Below are 19,733 nucleotides of genomic sequence, written 5' to 3'. Positions count from 1 at the left end.
ATTATGTAAGCGGGCCGACAGTTAGAAACGCTTGCAGCCCTGAACACTTATTTATTTATTAGATGTCTATGCCGCCCTTCTCGAAGTGACTCAGGGCAGCAGACAACACTGTAAATGCAGACAATATACAGTGATACCTTGTCTTACAAACTTAATTGGTTCCGGGATGAGGTTCTTAAGGTGAAAAGTTTGTAAGACGAAACAATGTTTCCCATAGGAATCAATGGAAAAGTGATTAATGCGTGCAAGCCCAAAATCCACCCCTTTTGCCAGCCGAAGCGCTGGGATTCCCAAGAGGCTCCCATCCATGGGAAACCCCACCTCCGGACTTCTGTGTTTTTGCAATGCTGCAGGGGAATCCCAGTAGGGGAATACCAGCATCGCAAAAATGAGCGCTTTGCTGGCAATAGAAGTCCGGAGGTGGGGTTTCCCAGTGAAGAGAGCATCAGTGAAATCGCAGCTTCACAAAAACACTGAAGTCCTCGAAACCCCACCTCCGGACCTCTGTGTTTTTGTGATGCTGCGATTTCACTGAGGCTCCCCTCGCTGGGAAACCCCACCTCCGGACTTCCGTTGCCAGCAAAGTGCCCATTTTTGCACTGCTGGATTCCCCTGCTGGGATTCCTCTGCAGCATCACAAAAACACGGAAGTCCGGAGGTGGGGTTTCCCATGGAGGCGAGCCTCAGGGGAATCCCAGCAGCACAAAAATGCGTGCTTCGCTGGCAACAGAAGTCCGGAGGCGGGGCATCCCAGCGGCGGCGATGGGTTTGTAAGGTGAAAATAGTTTGTAAGAAGAGGCAAAAAAATCTTAAACCCCGGGTTTGTATCTTGAAAGGTTTGTAAGATGAGGTATCACTGTATATACAAAATTAATAAAAATTCTAAAAAACCCTTGTGCAGTCATCTACATTCATCCAATTCAATAATTAGGAACATCGGCCAGGGATAATCTCGTCGCTCATGGTCCCCATGCCCGTCGGTAGAAGTAGGTCTTCAGAGCTTTACAAAAGACCAGGAGGGAGTGGGCAGTGCATATCTTTTTGTAGGTGTGGTCTCCAGAACTGAGCACAGTATTCCAAATATTCTCACCAGCGCTCTGTACAATCTCCCTCTTCCTGCTTACCTCTAGCTATGCAGCCAAGCATTTTACTTGCTTTCCCTACCGCCTGACCGCACTGTTCACTCATTTTGAGACTGTCAGAAATCACTATCCCTAAATCCTTCTCTTCTGAAGTTTTTGCCAACACAGAACGGCCAATACAATACTCAGATTGAGGATTTCCTTTCCCCAAGTGCATTATTCTACATTTGGAAACCTTAAACTGCAGTTTCCATTGCTTTGACCACTTATCTAGTAAAGCTGAATCATTTGCCATATTACAGATGCCTTCAGGAATATCAATCCTATTGCAGAGTTTAGAGTCATCAGCAAATAGGCAAACCTTCCTTACCAAATCTTCCCCTATGTCACTCACATATTCAAACATATAAAAAAGAATAGGATTCAGAACAGACCCTTGTGGCACACCGCTTGTAACCAGTCTCTGCTCAGAATACTCACCATTAACAACAACCCTCTGATGTCTACGTTTCAGCCAGCTGCAAATCCACTGAACTATCCAGGGATTAAATCCAATCTTCACTAACCTATCTATCAGCTCTTTATGTGGAACCATATCAAAGGCTTTGCTAAAGTCCAGATAGGCAATATCCACGGCACCACCTTCGTCAATACCTTTGTGACATAGTCAAAGAAATCAATGAGATTAGTCTGACATGATTTGCCCTCCGTAAAGCCATGCTGGTTTTGGGTCCAATAAGTTATTTGTTTTTAGGTGCTGATTTTTGAGTAGAGTCTCTATCATTTTAACAATAACTGATGTCAAGCTAAGTGGCCTGTAGTTACCAGCTTCTTCTCTACTGCCCTTATTTTGGATAGGCACAATACTGGCCATTCTCCAATCATCAGGAACATCTCCTGTTAAAGGAGATTGGTTAAACAATTCAGTCAGGGGAGTAGCAATCACAGATCTGAGTTCTTTAAGAACTCTGGGGTGGATGCCACCTGGACCCACTGCCTTATTTTAGAGTGCCTTCTACAATTAATAGGTTATTAAAAGTTAATGTATACAAATCTCTATCATCAACATTTCGAGGGATAATGGTTGCTGCTTGGGCTGAAAGTAACAGGAAAGTAAATGTTAGGTCTGGTGACTGAAGAGGCTTGAGACAAGTTTATCTTTATTTAACTATGTATGAGATCCAGCAGTCGACAGCTAGCACTTTTATAGGGAGCTGTCAGGTGTTTTAAAATGAAATACGAGCTCTGCAGTCTGAGCCTGAGTCTCTGAGTCTCCCAGCAGATAAAAAGGGACCAATCAGGGGTGAAATTTATTTATTAATATTTATTTATTATTTGGATTTGTACGCCACTCTTGTCCATAGACTCAGGACGGCTAACAAAACAAGGGTGAATACAAAATAGAGCATGTTAGAAAGCCAACTTTAAACTAATCTAAACAACCCCGGTTATTAAAAATAATCATCCACAATCATTCCATCACAATCATACATTCAGCAGGAGCAGGATGGCAGTGCTCGACAGCCCCAAGCCTGCCTTCAAAGGCGAGTTTTTAAGACCTTACGAAAGGCCGGGAGGGTGGTGGCGATATGACTCTCTGGAGGGAATTGATTCCGAAGGGCTGGGTCCGCCACAGTAAAGGCTCTACCCCTAGGTCCACCAGCCAGCATTGCTTAGCTGACGTCACCTGGAGAAGGCCAGGGATACACGAGGAAATGTTACTGGTTCGGCCCAGTCCGGGCATACTGGTAGCGCAGCAGCTGGTGGTTCAGAGAACTGGTAGCAGCTGTAGTGCAAGGCCCCACCCAGCTACCCGGATGTCACTATTTTCTTTTTTTTAACTGCCTGTGCATGCACAAAGCATTTTTTGCATGCGCAGAGGATGAAAATGTACGTCACTGCACTTCTGAACCAGCAGGGAACGTACTGTATTTTTGGAGTATAAGATGCACAGGAGTATAAGACGCATCTTAGTTTTTTTGGGAAAAAAACAAGGAAAAAAATTCTGCCTCTGCCTCCCATCAATTTGCCTTCCAGCAAACAGCAAACTGCACAGATGATATTCACAGTTTGCTGTGTATTTCTGTGCATGTGTGCCTGACCCATAGAAATAGCAAAGAATTGGAGAAATGTACATTATGGTTAGTGATGGGTGAACGGAACCCGCACAATTCGGGTCCGTACTGAATTTTGCAGTGTTCGGTATGCCGAACCCGAACCCGAAATTGTTTCAAACTTTGGGCAAAGTTCGGGGTCGTGTTCGGCAATCCAGGAAGTGATCACCTTGGCGTCCTTAGCAACCTGCTGGTGACATCAAAGCTCCGCCCCCAGAATCTCTTCGTGCAAGGGATTCCCCATTCAGGTTCGAGTTCGGGTTTGAGTTTGGGTTCGGCTGAATTTTGCGAACTTGCCAAACCCGAAAACCATAGGGTTCGCCCATCACTAATTATGGTGGTATATTAATGCCAGAAAGCTTTCTTAAATGTAGTCACACTAACTCTCCCCAATTATTTAAATAGATCTACTCCAAACATGACTAAGTCAGGGTTTAACTCAGCTGCCTTATCTTAATACTAAAACAGGACACTGTTATATTTTTTTTCAGACTATACTTTTTCTTATGCTGTTAAGATTGATGTGGCTTTCTGGAAGTATACATTATTCTTTGCTATTTCAAAAAAGATACAAAAGCACTGGGCCTCTTCAGAGTAAGCATTTATTTTAAAAAGCTTTTTCATTTTGTTAAGTTGTCTATAGTAGAACAATAAAGCCCTCTTTAAAAAAAAGTCTAATAGTTTGAACATTCCACAGACATTTTTAATTATTAACTTATCTCCTTGAGTCCATTTTCAACAGCCTGGCTCTCCCTCCCAGCAATTGGCCTCTTTGCAGCATTAGTTTCACTTTCAGTTCTACCAAGTGGCTGCAGCTTCAATCAGCTGAAGGTCGGGAAGCTGATAATCAGTTTCTTGGCTTTACAGGCTCTGCGCTGTTTGCTGCAAGGAGGTAAATTGCTGGGTGGCAGAGGCTGGGGGTGGTTGGATGGGGCTAAATATGGTGTATAAGATGCAACTGAGCTTTCACTCACTTTTGGGGGGTAAAAGCAGTGGGGGGGGGTTAAGAGGCAGAAGCAAAATCTCGTGAGATTTCAGCACCTTTTTGCTTCCTACGCATACACGGAAATAAAATCGCGTCAGGGATGTGCATGCTGGCACAGGTGAAGAGGATGCACATGCAGGTAAATGCAACCCACCGCTGACTCAGAGGTTAATTAAATATGAGCTATTCCCATGCAGTTGTTTAGAGGCCTGATGTCCATAATTCATGGCACCAGACCAGAATATCTCCGTGACCGCCTTCTGCCGCACAAATCCCAGCGACCAGTTAGGTCCCACAGAGTTGGCCTTCTCCAGATCCTGTCAACTAAACAATGTCGTTTGGCAGGACCCGGGGAAGAGCCTTCTCTGTGGCAGCCCCGACCCTTTGGAACAAACTCCCCCCAGATATCAGAGTTGTCCCCACCCTCCTTGCCTTTTGTAAGCTCCTTAAAACCCACCTCTGTCATCAGGCATGGGGGAATTGAGACTTTCCCTCCCCCTAGGCTTATAAAATTTATGCATGGTATGTTAGTATGTATGATTGGTTTCTAAATTAGGGTTTTAAATTAACTTAAATATTAGATTTGTTTACATTGTATTATTATTGCTGTTAGCCGCCCTGAGTCTGCGGAGAGGGGCGGCATACAAATCTGATTAATAAATAAAATAAAATATATAAATAAATAAATAATCTATTTCAGAAAGGTGCAGACAGATTTTCTATCAAAAATCCACAGATCATTTTCTATCATATTTTCTATCTAGAACTGCAGTTTATTTTCTAAGTTAATCATGTTCTTATATGGCTAATATGCTGTTTGTCATCTACCAAGTAGGTGAGAAACTCGAAGGCAGGTGTGTGTGTGTATGTCAAACTCAAGGTCCATGGGCTGGATCCAGCCCAAGGGGTGCGAAGGTCCAGCCTGTGCTGCCTTAGCCGAGCAAAAACTGCATGCAGCCCTCCTAAGCTCTGTTTTCCCTGGCAGAGGATTGCAGGAAGCAGACCCGGTTGAAAACAGAGGTCACGAGGACTGTGAGTGACCTGCCTGAGCTCCGGTTTTCACTGGCAGAGGGCTGCAGGATGTCGTCCAGGCCAAATACGGAGTTTGCAAGGAAGTGAAGGGCTGCAAAAAATTTACCATCACAATGTAGGCGTGGATTATTTTGTGGCTGTGGCCTGTCAGCCATGTGACCAGATGGGAGTGGCTTGATGGTCATGTGACCTGGGGTGGATCCTGTGACTGTCTTAAAGGTATTTGTATTTGTATTTATTAGATTTGTATGCCGCCCCTCTCCGACTTGATGTCACTCACGTCAAGAGTTTCGGTTAGGATTAGGGTGCCTGGCCTGTCCTTGCCTCAAAGAGATACCATTGCCCTTACTATAACTAAACATCCAAAATACACTAATTCTATATATATATATGTCATATGTGTACATATATATTACACACAGGCACACAAAAATATACATTTTCTATTATATAAAGTACATGTGCACAACTCTTCAAAAATTATACATATTCAACCTCATTTACTGAAATTGGAAAAACATACCCAGAGGTCAGAAGGGAAAAAAAGAAAAAAATTCAAAATTTTTCTACCAACTCTGCATACCTGACCGTACCCGTAGGAGCCCATCACTGTTACGAGGGCAGCACACGGTTCTCCCGTGCTCCATTTTTGATAGCAGAGGGTTGCAGGAGGCCATCTCAGTTTAAAATGTACCTTGGGAGCCTGTTTTCACTGGCAGAGAGCTTGGGCCACAGGTGATCCTGACACTAGTGATGTCAAGCTGGCCACACCCACCATGGCCACACCCACCCTGGCCATGCCCACCCTGGCCATGCCCACCCTGGCCACACCCACCCTGGCCTCACCCACCCTGACCCACTGACATCAAACACAACCCTGACATGGCCCTCAATGAAATCGAGTTTGACACCCCTGCTCTAAGGCTTACTATCAACAATGGTCACCATCTATGGGCAGTTTGCTGCCGTGCTGTGACACAATCCTTCAATGCTCTTTAGTAGCTTGGTTACATAATTCAAGGCATATGTTTCTTGACAACATATTTTAACTGGACGGCAATTATCATATTATCTTTTAATTAAAGGTGCTTCACAGCTATAATCTATAGCCTTACAAGAAGCCACATGCTGCCACAACTCAACTCTTCTCACTGAGTTACTGTGTGCTCCATCTGATGCACAGTCCATAATCACATATTCCTGGATGACTCTCTAATAGAAGTAACACATGCTTGGATGAACAAGAACATAGGAAACTGAGTCAACGACCAATCAATTTGTCTCAGAACTGTTTTCCCTAACCCAGGGGTAGGCAAAGTTGGCTCTTCAATGACATGTGGACTTCAACTCCCAGAATTCCTAAGCTAGCATGATTGGATCAGGAATTCTGGGAATTGAAGTCCACAAGTCATAGAAGAGCCATCTTTGCCTACCCCTGCCATTACCCAAAAGTGTTTTTTTTTTCCCAAGAGGCAACTGGACTTTCTGGTTTTGCTTTGAACATGTTTCACTTCTCATCCAAGAAGTTTCTTCAGCTCTGACTGGATGGTGGGCAATGGAAGTCACGTTTTCCCTGACTGGAGACTGTTGTATCCTGTAATGGCTACCTTGTATCTCTGTAAATAGTTTGTTCTTACTAAAGCGCTGTCTGAGCTGGAAATCAGGAAGTCGCTCCTGATTGGCTCAGACGCGCCCTGCTCTTGCTTTGGCGGGAACCGCAAATGTATAAAAGAAGCGGTTTCTCCCAAGCAGAGCAGACGGTACTCGCTGAAAGTCACTTACCTATGCTGAGCTGAATAAAAGTACCGTTCTAACCAACCCTGCCTCTGGGTTTACTTCACTGGCGACGACGGACGAAACTACGTGTGCAACATGAACAACCTCCAAATCGGCCGGGCTCCTGAGTTCTTCGACCCAGAAAAGACTTCCTGGGACGACTACCTAGCCAGCTTCGAAATATTCCTCGAGGCAGCAGGAATACGGGATGCTGACGCCGATCGAAGACGGGCCATTTTCCTAAATTACTACGGTCCAGAAATCCGCGCCCTCGCCCAGACTCTCACCGACCCGCTGCCGGCAAGATCCGTCGCTTGGGACGTCCTACAAGACAAGCTCGCGAGCCATTTCAGGCCAACAAAACCAGCCATGGTTTTCCGGCACCAGTTTTCAAGAATGGCTCAGCGCGAAGCGGAATCAATCAACCAATTTGCAACGCGACTTCGAACGGTACTTGCGAAATGCAAGTTTGACAACCCGGAAGCTCGCCTCACCGATGCCTTAGTCTTTGGCATGAGAAACGCCGCGGTCAGGAACAAACTCCTCACCGAAGACGAACCGACCCTACAAACAGTGATTAAGCTAGCGCAAACCGCAGAGGTCGCCGACGCCGCTGCTAAAGAGCTGATAGATCACGAAAAGAAAGAAGTCATCGCCAAGATAGACTCCACGTTCTCCCGCGCCGAGGACCCAGATGACCGCAGCCCACCAGCTCGCAACGAGGACAGCTGTTTCCTGCTGCAAGACCAGCCGAGACAACACAGACTTCCTCACCCCGCCACCCCCTGCGCCGGCTGCCAAGGAAACCATCAGCCTCTGGGTTTACTTCAGAGACCAACTCAGATTTCCACATATGGTGTTTCTCCACACATCCCAATAGCCCATTTTAAGTTTGAACCTTAAACCTGTCTGCAAAAATCTGAATTATATTCCTTTTTCTAGTACGCCTGAATACTGAACTCTTGCAGCTGGCCAGCTGATTTTTGGTTCACACAGAGGCTCTGGTAGGGTTCCAGAGAGCTCCAGGGGCAGGGAGGATATTTTACCCCTCCCCTGGCTCCAGGGAAGCCTTTGGAGCCTGTGGAAAACACAAGACTACTGGGCCCACCAGAAGTTGGGAAACAGGCTGTTTCTGGCCTCCAGAAGGCCTCCGTGGGGTGAGAGAAGCTGTTTTTGGCCTCCCCGCACATTGAATTATGGGTGTAGGCACTCATGCCCACGTTCTTTTGGCACCCAAGGGAAAAAAGTTTCGCCATCATTGGTGTAGAGTCTCCTGCTTGGGCAGATGGCCTACAAGATCGCTTCGAACTCTGTTAATCTGTTAAATATTTGTGTACCATCTGCGGCATTCTACATTCATATCTGTAGTCATATAACTCAATAACCATAAGTCTAGGAACACAGAAAATATTATCACCATAAATTATTTGCAACAAACCAAGTAGTTTAACAACTACCAGGAACATTAATGCAATTATATCTGTTGCCCAGAAAACATGTCCCTGAATTTGTACAGAAGGATTTAAAGTTATTCCTAGAAAACATGGGTATTCCAGATACATTCAAGTAGGCCTTAAATCACATATGAATTAAGTCATCTCAGCTGGATTTAGTAGAGGGATCTGTATGAAAGTTGTTCAATTCCAACCTTCATTTCTTTGAACTTTTCTGTCCTGTCAGTATATATAAAGCATTGTCCAGCTTCTGTGATTTAAATTTTCCAATCCAGTGCTGTAAACTTTCAAATCGAGGTCTTTCCCACCATTTAAAAAAAATCCACTCCTCCACTCGCAACAGAATACTCTACACAACTAGACATACAATCCTAGGCTTAGAAAGCTTAGAACTAAAACCATCTGCTTCAATGTCCTTCCTGTCAACCACAACAATACACGAGCACACAACAGATACAAACTGCTCCAAACTCGACTGCAGGAAATTTGATTTGATTTGATTTGATTAGAATGCTGCCCCTCTCCGTAGACTCGGGGAGGCTAACAACAGTAATGAAAAACAGCATGTAAATCCAATACTAAAACAACTAAAAACCCTTATTGTAAAAACCAAACATCCCTACAAACAAACATAACATGCATAAATTGTAAAGGCCTGACGGCAGAGGTGGGTTTTAATGAGCTTACGAAAGGCAAGGAGGGTGGGGGCAATTCTAATCTCCGGGGGGAGTTGGTTCCAGAGGGCCGGGGCCGCCACAGAGAAGGCTTTTCCCCTGGGCCCCGCCAAATGACATTGCTTTGTTGATGGGACCTGGAGAAGGCCCACTCTGTGGGACCTAACCGATCGCTGGGATTCATACGGCAGAAGGCGGTCTCGTAGATATGACTTTAGTAACCAAGTAGTTAACGCATGGAACTCACTAACTAACTCTGTAGTATCATCACCTAACCCAAAACTTTACCCTTAGGCTATCCACTGTTGACCTCTCCCGATTCCTAAGAGGTCAGTAAGGGGCGTGCATAAGTGCACCAGAGTGCCTTCCGTCCCCTGTCCTAATGTTTCTCTCTTACTAGTATCATGTATATAAACATTGTTATATCTTTGTATACTACCAGTACGTACTTGACAAAATAAATAAATTTAAAAAAATAGTAAGATAATGTACCGTAAGGGTGTGAAACAACAGAACTGTCCATCTATATACATCTATACAGCTTTTCCATTATCCTCATTCATTTTAAAAAAACAACAAGCAAATACTTGCTCAGGATAACTCACTTTTTTCCATTGCAAATTAGCTTCTTTGCAGTTGCCAGAGGCTCTGTGAGGCTAAGTGAAAGTCGGAACAAACACAGCTTAATTTACCTTTGTTATCTGTACAAACCATTTAATTCCTGCATATACTTAAAGAGACGTAGAACGTGTCCCAGCCACAATATTGGGATGGTGGAGGGAGGAAGAAAAAGGGGGTTGGAAAGAAAAAGGAAAACAAACCAGGGTTCATGAACAGATGTCCAATCTGATTTGCAGGTTCTAATCTGAGGTTTGCAAACAAGCAAGACAATTTTAATTGGGTGATCCACACAAGGAAATGTGTGACGTCACACAAGGCTGGAAATACAAACTTTACCTGAATGATTTAAAGCAACAGTCGGCCACACCTGATCAGTCATAATTCCTATGGAAGACACACCATGTGTACTTCCCACTACTGTTTCATATCACAAAAAATGTTTTTTCAAGCAAGATATATTTTGTTTCTTGGGTAATTGCAAAGAACGTCCTGTGGATTTTAAAGAGAAAGCTCATCTAACCTAACTACAATTAAAATAGAATAGAACAGAATTCTTTAATGGCGAAGGGTGACTGGACACGCAAGGAATTTGTCTTTGGTGCAAATTTTATTCTGTTATATTCTTCAAAGCAAAAGCACGAAGCACCTCGGAACTCCTCAAGGATTTAGAGTAGTGATGGTGAACCTTTTTTCCCTTGGGTGCCGAAAATGCAGTGCTATCACATGTGCGTGTATGTGCCCACGCCCATAATTCAATGCCTCCCACACATTTTGCCCCCCAGTGTATGTGTATATATGACCCTTCCCCACACACAGCCCCATCCACGTGTATGCGCACATGACTCCCCAATCCCCTGTTTCCCAACTTCTGGTGGGTCTGGTAGGTCCAATTTTTGCCCTCCTTGGGCTTCAGAGACTTTCTTAAAGCCTGAAAAGGGCAAAAACAGCCTCCTCCATCGACCACCCGGAGGCACTCTGGAGCCAAAAATGCCCTCCCAGAGCTTTCATGCAAGCTGAAAATCAGCTGGGTGGTAGAGCTAAGCTAGGGCAATGGCTCTCATCCTGGCAGATGTAGCTTTGCGTGCTACTCATGGCACGTGTGCCATTGGTTCACCATGATGGTTATAGGGTAATATTTTACTTTAGACTTGCTGATCTAGTTTGAAAAAAGTTAAAGATTCATCTCCCCCAAAAATGTCTGTTCCTGCAGTTGAACGTGTTGATGTGAATTATTATCATTATCATTATCATTATCATTATCATTATCATTATCATTATCATTATCATAGAAACATAGAAACATAGAAACATAGAAACATAGAAACATAGAAGACTGACGGCAGAAAAAGACCTCATGGTCCATCTAGTCTGCCCTTATACTATTTCCTGTATTTTATCTTACAATGGATATATGTTTATCCCAGGCATGTTTAAATTCAGTTACTGTGGATTTACCAACCACGTCTGCTGGAAGTTTGTTCCAAGGATCTACTACTCTTTCAGTAAAATAATTTTTTCTCATGTTGCCTTTGATCTTTCCCCCAACTAACTTCAGATTGTGTCCCCTTGTTCTTGTGTTCACTTTCCTATTAAAAACACTTCCCTCCTGAACCCTATTTAACCCTTTAACATATTTAAATGTTTCGATCATGTCCTCCCTTTTCCTTCTGTCTTCCAGACTATACAGATTGAGCTCATTAAGTCTTTCCTGATACGTTTTATACTTAAGACCTTCCACCATTCTTGTAGCCCGTCTTTGGACCCGTTCAATTTTGTCAATATCTTTTTGTAGGTGAGGTCTCCATCATTATCATTATCATTATCATTATCATTATCATTATGTCAATACAACACAGCAAACGAGATCACTATGCTGGATTTCGTATTTCATCACCAGTCGGGTGCTTCCCAAGCACCTAGGACTGCATGATGTAGCAGCGAATTATGTTTGCCGATCCCAGTAAAGCAGCCTTTTGCAATTGACAGATTTATTATTATTATTATTATTATTATTATTATTATTATTATTATTAATTAGATTTGTATGCCGCCCCTCTCCAAAAACTCGGGGTGGCTCACAATAGTACAAATCCAATAATTAAAAACAGTTTAAAACCCCTTAATGTAAAAAAAGTCATACATCTCATACAAACCATACATAAAACGGAAACAGCCCAGGGGAATCAATCATGCCTGATGACAGAGGTGGGTTTTAAGGAGTTTACCAAAGGCAAGGAGGGTGGGGCAATCCTAATATCCGGGGGGAGTTGATTCCAGAGGGTTGGGGCCGCCACAGAGAAGGCTCTTTATTTATTTTATTATTTATTATTTAGATTTGTATGCCATCCCTCTCCGAAGACTCGGGGCGGCTCACAACAAGATATGACAAATCATAAATAATTCAGATAGCTTTAAAACATTTAAAGATTTAAAAGAACCCCATATACTAACAGACACACACACAAGCATACCATGCATAAAATTGAACAAGCCCGGGGGAGGTGTTTCAATTCCCCCATGCCTGATGGCAAAGATGGGTTTTAAGGAGTTTACGGAAGGCAGGAAGAGTAGGGGCAGTTCTAATTTCTGGGGGGAGTTGGTTCCAGAGGGCCGGTGCCGCCACAGAGAAGGCTTTTCCCCTGGGGCCCGCCAACCGACATTGTTTAGTTGACGGGACCCGGAGAAGGCCCACTCTGTGGGACCTAATCGGTTGCTGGGATTCGTGCGGCAGGAGGCGGTCCCGGAGATATTCTGGTCCAGTGCCATGAAGGGCTTTAAAGGTCATAACCAACACTTTGAATTGTGACCGGAAATTGATCAGCAGCCAATGCAGACTGCGGAGTGATGGTGAAACATGGGCATACCTAGGTAAGCCCATGACTGCTCTTCCCCTGGGTCCCGCCAGACTACATTGTTTTGTTAATGAGACCCGGAAAAGGCCAACTCTGTGGGACCTCACCGGTCGCTGGGATTCGTGCGGCAGAAGGTGGTCCCGGAGAGTTGGTGGTCCATTAGTTGTAAGTAATGCAAATTCATTCTAAATCACATCAGGTTAGTTGGGTTGTATAAACAAAGCCATTCTGCTATTTACCCTGCTAGATTAGAAGAAGTATAGTATAGACTCGAGGACAACCAAGTATCCAAGCATGATTAGCCAAGTAGCTCAATTTTCTTTAATTGCTATAAAAGTTCAGTTCTAGATAATGATTAAAATGATTAAAGATACTATTTAATTATTTCCTATTTTTAAAGTAATTAAGGGTCGTACTAAGGTACTAAAGAAGGAAGGACAATAAAAAACTATTAAGTATTCAATAAATAGTGCATAAACTTACTACCCCCAGTAGCCCACTATTGCTTACTGGGTAGCAAAGACATAATCTTTAATGGCGACATAAACTCTTAAAGGCCACTTGATGCAATACTGTGGACAACTCCAAGAAGTTGGAGTAGGCAGCATATGGGTGTGTCATTTGCCATACAAAGTACAAGTGCATAATGTTTGTGAGCAACGTGCACACACACACAACTCCTGGGAGTGGAAGGCTCACCACGAAGTAATTGTCTTTCTTTAATTACTGTTTTGTATTATTAACCTTGCCTTGCCCTGTAAAATAAAGCTGATGCTGGCTTGGAAATGAATTAAAGTGATGGAATTTTGTATTACAGTGTTCCCTTGATTTTCGCGGGTTCAAACTTCGCAAATAGCCTGTACCACGGTTTTTCAAAAAATATTAATTAAAAAATACTTTGCGTTTTTTCCCTATACAGTATCACTGTTTTTCCCACCCAATGACGTCATATGTCATTGCCAAACTAATAATTTTTGCAAATAAATAACAAAAAAAATAATTATTATTAATAAATAATTATGTTTATAAATATCAGGATCACTAAGTGTCTTATTCAATGGTGAGTACCAGTAATAATGGTGAGTAAATGGTTGTTAAGGGAATGGGAAATGGTAATTTAGGGGTTTAAAGTGTTAAGGGAAGGCTTGTGATACTGTCCATAGCCAAAAATGGTGTATTTACTTCCGCATCTCTACTTCGCGGAAATTCGACTTTCGCGGGCAGTCTCGGAACGCATCCCCCGCGGAAATCGAGGGAACACTGTACAGTACTAGATTTCTGCTTTCTTTTACGATTTGTCCCTTGAGTTTCATTTGGTAATAATAACAGTGTTATTCTTTAATAGATCATAGATCTATCATAGATCAGCTATCGCAACGCTCTAACAAGTAAAGGAAATAGGAAAAGCTTTTTTAAAAAAACCTCAAAAAGACAATTTGGAAGTTTTATAAATAGTTTTCAGTTTCCAAATCTTTTCATAAGGGAGGCTGGTGAAAGGGAAGGAGAAAATGAAGCTAGTCTTTCAGCCCTCTATGTAGGAGAAACCATTCATAAATAGATGGCTGTGAGGCCCAATTGCTTCTCTGTTCTTATCGCTCCGTGGGAAAATATTGAATGCCCACAGTAGTGAATCTACAAGCAGCTCTATATTGCAGACTCAAAAATACATTTGTAGGCAATTATGTTTATGATAATCTCTTTAATATAAATCAAATTCAGATCATATCTTTATTATGGCCATAGACCAGCATAAGGAGGGAGGGGTACAGTCATTAAAAAAGCAGAAAGGATATGTCAGCCTACACATATAAACTTATAAAAATGAAAATGTAAGATATAAATAATTAAACATATATGTTTTCGTAGATTTTCACAGGTACAGGTATGAAGGTCTTGGCATATTTGGGTTTCTTCCCATGTAGGGTTCAGAGATTTCTGCCAGAAAACCTCATCTTATGAACCCCTTGTCATATGAACTTTTCGAGACACGAACCCGGGGTTTACAATTTTTTTGCCTCTTCTTCCCAACTATTTTCACCTTACGAACCTGTCACCGCTGGGATGCCCCACCTCTGGATTTCCGTTGCCAGTCGAAGCACCTGTTTTCATGCTGGTGAGATTCCCTTGAGGCTCCCCTCCATGGGAAACCCCACCTCCGGATTTTGCGATGCTGCAGGGAATCCCAGCAGGGGAAGCCCACCAGTGCGAAACCGGGCGCTTCGGATGGCAACAGAAGTCCGGAGGTGGGGTTTCCCAGCGAGGGAAGCCTCAGTGAAATCGCAGCATCGATATTTTGTATCTCAAAAATCACACCCACCCACTAGTATTTATAGAGGGAAGGCAGCTCAGGTCTCGCTGTGTTCGCCCTGGAACAAGGACAGAAGCACCAGCCTGAAGATGATGACTGGGACCTCATCGAAACATCACCAGAAATCTCTAAATCCTACATGGGAAGAAATCCGAATATGCCAAGACCTTCATACCTGTACCTGTGAAAATCTACGAAAACATATATTATTATTATTATTATTATTATTATTATTATTATTATTATTATTATTATTTATTGGATTTGTATGCCGCCCCTCTCCGCAGACTCGGGGCAGCTAACAACAGTGGTAAAACAACATGAACAATCCAATTAATAAAAACAACTAAAAAACCCTTATTATAAAAAAACCCAAACATACACACAAACAAACATACCATGCATAACTTGTAATGGCCTAGGGGGAAAAGATAACTTAACTCCCCTATGCCTGGCAACAAAGGTGGGTCTTAAGTAATTTGCGAAAGACAAGGAGCATGGGGGCCGTTCTAATCTCTGGGGGGAGTTGGTTCCAGAGGGCCGGGGCCGCCACAGAGAAGGCTCTTCCCCTGGGGCCCGCCAAATGACATTGTTTGGTCGATGGGACCCGGAGAAGGCCAACTCTGTGGGACCTAACCTCCTGCTGGGATTCGTGCGGTAGAAGGCAGTTCCGGATGCATTCTATCTAATCTATCTATCTATCTATCTATCTATCTATCTATCTATCTATCTATCTATCTATCTATCTATCTACCGGTATCTATCTATCTATCTATCTATCTATCTATCTATCTATCTATCTATCTATCTATCTATCTATCTATCTATCTATCTATCTTTCTATCTATCTATCTATCTATCTATCTATCTATCTATCCAAAAGGCTATGTGGATACTGCTATTATATAGTTTGATCACTAGAGGGCCCTGGACTTTGTTGAATGTTGATAGACGCTTGTAGGAGAAACACAATATTCTTTCACCCAATATGTCTGACTCGTGACATATCACTATACTGCTAGTTTTGTGGTTGAGTGGCCTCTTCTGCCATGCAGAAAAACAGTGGAAAATATTCTGGATTCCAGGAAACAAAACATTTAAATGAAAAGTGTTACACGCAACAGAAAACAATTGTTAACATCTCCCAAAAGAAGTCTCTGTTCGGTGCTTGTTCAAATATACTGTTTTTATTTCTAGTTATGTTCAAACTCACTACCCCCCCCAATAGACTCCAAAAGTGGTTAACTAAAAGCAGATGTCCTGTGGTATTTTGTCTTTTCCAATGGCTCCGAAGCAGAAATTGCTTTGAGAGCCACCCAGTTTGAACACTGAGAATTAAATGTTTTGCATTGTGTTGTAAACTGACAAGCACACTTCTGCACTGGAGTAATTAAAAGGGGGTTCAACCCCTTTCATTATCATTGTTTTTAAAACTTCACTGAAACCAATTGAAATTAAAACCAAACCAAAACTCTATACTTTTGTTATGTTCTGGGGGAAGAATGGAGATGAGGCTAGCAAGTGATTTCTAACAGTTCGTTATTCGATATCTCCTGTGAGGCAATTGACACAGCTCCATTTATAAGGAAGCTGATCAGCCCACAACCAATCAGGAGAGAGTATTTTCCCGCTCCAACAGAGGACCAGATTGAGAACTTCAACTGACAACTACATACAATACACAACAACTTTAAAAAAGGGCAAAGACAGTGTAACTCTGACAGTTTGGATATTTATTGGCTACTTAGGAAAAAAGCCAATTGTTGCACTTTTTGTGGCTCTTTCATTTTAACGCCTCTGTACCTGGTTTCTCTTAGAATGCTTGACCACAATAATAATGATGGCAGTCACATCTGACTTTATTAAAACACATTGCTCACAAAGACTGGTTGACTTTATAAATGTGGAAAATATTTGTTGTGCGGTATCGCTGATACTCTGCTCTACCATGCTAGAGTTGGGGAAATATTTGCAGTGGGACATGGTTTGTGGGGAGCGGGATGAAGGTGTAGCAAAGCACAATACATCCAGTGAGGGGCTGCCTGCCGGTCTGCTCCTGATGGTGAGCGTATGGGCATCTGGCATGGGTGCGCATGAGTCCAGCATGAGATTCAGCCTCTGCGCATGCACAGGAGTGAAATCTCATGTGAGGACGCTCACAGGTGCAAGATTTTGGTGGTTTTTGTTGATATCTTTGCTTCCGCACGTGCGGAGAAACAAAAACAAAATCCCAAAATTGCGGAAGCAAAAAATGCTGAAAATCGCTGGAATCTCACATGCATGACTATCCTCGCGCAATATTTGGTTTTCTGTGCATGCACAGAAGCCAAATCTCATGTGGGCAGGCACACACATGGGTCGGGAATGTGGAGCTCCATTTTTCTTACCATAATGCCATCCCCCACTGTCCACCCAGGAAGCTAATACTAGTTTGCGCCCTTCTGGAGGTTCAAGGAAAGCCTCCAGAGCTTGGGAAAAGTGAAAATCTGCCCCGCCATGATGAATAGGCCACACCCCATGGCCACGCGCATCCAGCAACAGGGCAGCGAACTGGTTTCTAACATTTTTTTAATCCGACCCCTGGAATCCACTTCATTCAGTTTCTGTAATGCAATACTAGTTTCTTCCAAAAAAAACCTTTAAAAAAACACCAACCATTCTACTCTTATGTTTAAGTTAAATTCTAAGTTTACCTCAGAATTACCTCAAAACCATTTGGAAACTTGTCAAGTGGGAAAAATCAGTCTGTAAATGCTTACAATATTGCAACATTCAAGTTTTTTTTTCTCTTGAAAGCTAATGTCCTCTCTTCCTTTACGACAAACAGTAAACTACTGTTTATGAACACATGAGGTTTTATATACACCACAAATAAAGGAAGTTGGTTTGTAAAATGTGTGGGACTGCCTTGCTCATCTCCTGGAGAAGTTTAGCCAAAGGACTCTGATTTTTGACATAGGAAGAGAGGATTCAACGGTCAGGAAGGGAGTTTTGAACAATCTGTATACAAATATTCCACAAAGGACTTTCCACAGGGAATATTAAAACAGGATACAGTTGAGGGAAACAAGGAGAGAGGATGAGGTACAGAATGTCAAAGGCACATTGTAAACAATTTTAAAAAAACCTCAGGAAAATAAAGAGGGAAACAAGAGTAGAACAAATAGATGATTATAAAGTTTATGCTTGACATGTACTTCTACAGAAGGGGAACTGAAATGTTCTACATGATGCGGTTTTCACTGATTGGATTTAAGGGAATTTGAGAATTCCTTTAAAATCATATATGGGATGTAAATTAAAAAAGATCAAGAAGAAGCCGAATATTACAAAGTCTGGGATAAGGTTTATGAATGGTTAGAAAAAAGATTAAGGGAAAAATTAATAAAAAATAATAAAGATATACGAAATATACTATATACTATACTATATACTGCATAGAGTGCTGGGGAGACCACATTTGGAATACAGTGTTCCCTCGATTTTTGCGGGTTCAAACTTCGCGGAAAGTCTATACCACGGTTTTTCAAAAATATTAATTAAAAAACACTTTGCGTTTTTTCCCCCTATACCACGGTTTTTCCTGCCCGATGATGTCATATGTCATCACCAAACTTTCATCCACTTTTAATAAATATTTTTTTTTAATAAACTTTAATAAATAAACATGGTGAGTAATAATCTAAATGGTTGCTAAGGGAATGGGAAATTGTAATTTAGGGGTTTAAAGTGTTAAGGGAAGGCTTGTGATACTGTTCATAGCCAAAAATAGTGTATTTACTTCTGCATCTCTACTTCGCGGAAATTCAACTTTCGCGGGTGGTCTCGGAACGCATCCCCCGCGAAAATCGAGGGAACATTGTATATCGTTTCTAGAAATTGTATGTATGTAAAATTTTACTCCAAACAACTTCTGAAAAGAGCAGGGCAGATAAAAGCCCCTATACATGTTTTATGTTTGTTGTTGTTTTGTGAATGTCTGATTATAAGTAAGTAAGTAAGTAAGTAAGTAAGTAAGTAAGTAAGTAAGTAAGTAAGTAAGTAAGTAAGCAAGCACAAGAGAGAGAACAAAAATAAAAAAATTAAAAGCACATTCATGACTACCATCCATCCATTTTTCCATCTTCTCTGCAAAATATTAAAGTATCAAGGATAGGACTTGCACACTGAAATTCTGGGATTTTTTGGAAAGACGCTGACATTCTTCAGACATTTTTGTAGTTTCCCAAACTACAAAAATTAGCAATTCCAAAAACTCCCAATGGATTAAATACCTTTGAGATTCCAGGCTGGAGAGACCTCAAAGCACTTAATGTCCAAACATTATGCATAGCAAGTCAGGTGTTTTAAGTAGTTGAGGTAGATTACCTCAGTTATTTTTTTTAGAACCTCAGTAAAATGTTCTCTCTATTGAAGCTTCAGTAAAATGAATTTATTTATTTATTGGATTTGTAGGCCGCACCACTCCGCAGACTCGGGGCGGCTAACAACAGTAATAAAACAACATATAATAATAATCCAATACTTAAAACAGTTAAAAATCCATTATTATAAAAACCAAACATACATACAGATATACCATGCATAAAATTGTAAAGGCGTAGGGAGAAAGGGTATCTCAGTTCCCCCATGCCTGGCGGCAGAGGTGGGTTTTAAGCAGCTTACGAAAGGCAAGGAGGGTGGGGGCAATTCTAATCTCTGGGGGGAGTTGGTTCCAGAGGGCCAGGGCTGCCACAGAGAAGGCTCTTCCCCTGGGTCCCGCCAAGCGACATTGTTTAGTTGATGGGACCCGGAGCTCTGTGGGACCTAACTGGTCGCTGGGATTCGTGCAGCAG

The 19,733-nt window shown here is 42.3% G+C and overlaps 1 protein-coding gene across 5 annotated transcripts in view; it reads right to left on the bottom strand.

The window, feature by feature from the left end:
- LNX1 (ligand of numb-protein X 1) overlaps positions 1 to 19,733 on the bottom strand; it is a 315,851-nt gene that overhangs the window by 139,167 nt on the left and 156,951 nt on the right. The window contains exon 1 of one of the 5 annotated variants that reach the window (XM_070757145.1): positions 9,723 to 9,984. The exons of 1 other annotated variant lie outside the window; for it this stretch is intronic. The gene's annotated coding sequence lies outside the window, so the exon portion shown is untranslated. Of the gene's footprint in view, positions 1 to 9,722; positions 9,985 to 19,733 lie in introns of those variants that run through there. 3 more of the 5 variants (XM_070757147.1, XM_070757146.1, XM_070757149.1) reach the window with 3 other exon arrangements.

The sequence above is a fragment of the Erythrolamprus reginae genome, chromosome 7, assembly GCF_031021105.1.
Source record: "Erythrolamprus reginae isolate rEryReg1 chromosome 7, rEryReg1.hap1, whole genome shotgun sequence".
NCBI lineage: Eukaryota > Metazoa > Chordata > Lepidosauria > Squamata > Dipsadidae > Erythrolamprus > Erythrolamprus reginae.
The sequence above is the reverse complement of the archived record's forward strand: the minus strand, read 5'-3'. Positions and strand labels throughout refer to the sequence as shown.